We start from the raw sequence: 313 nt of genomic DNA, 5'->3' as shown, positions 1-313 counted from the left end.
GTACAGTATGTACGTATGTTTCAATGTATGTATGTATGTACAGTATGTATGCATGTACTGTATGTACAGTATGTATATGTGTATGCATTTACCAACCACCAAAGCAAATTCTTCAATTATAACTTTCTTTGGCAATAAACCGATTTCTGATTCTGATTTCTGATTCTGAGAACAGGGCGAGGGGGGGGGGGAAGGAGAATGAGCACGTAACTGGTTTCACGCTCATCTTAATTACAGTTCCTGTGTTGTGTACACACTCTTAGAGGAGTGGGTAAGAATTAAGGTTAATTACAGGCACGTCGCAACAGAACTG

This window comes from Etheostoma spectabile, chromosome 7, assembly GCF_008692095.1.
Source record: "Etheostoma spectabile isolate EspeVRDwgs_2016 chromosome 7, UIUC_Espe_1.0, whole genome shotgun sequence".
In the NCBI taxonomy this organism is placed as follows: domain Eukaryota; kingdom Metazoa; phylum Chordata; class Actinopteri; order Perciformes; family Percidae; genus Etheostoma; species Etheostoma spectabile.
The sequence above is the reverse complement of the archived record's forward strand: the minus strand, read 5'-3'. Positions refer to the sequence as shown.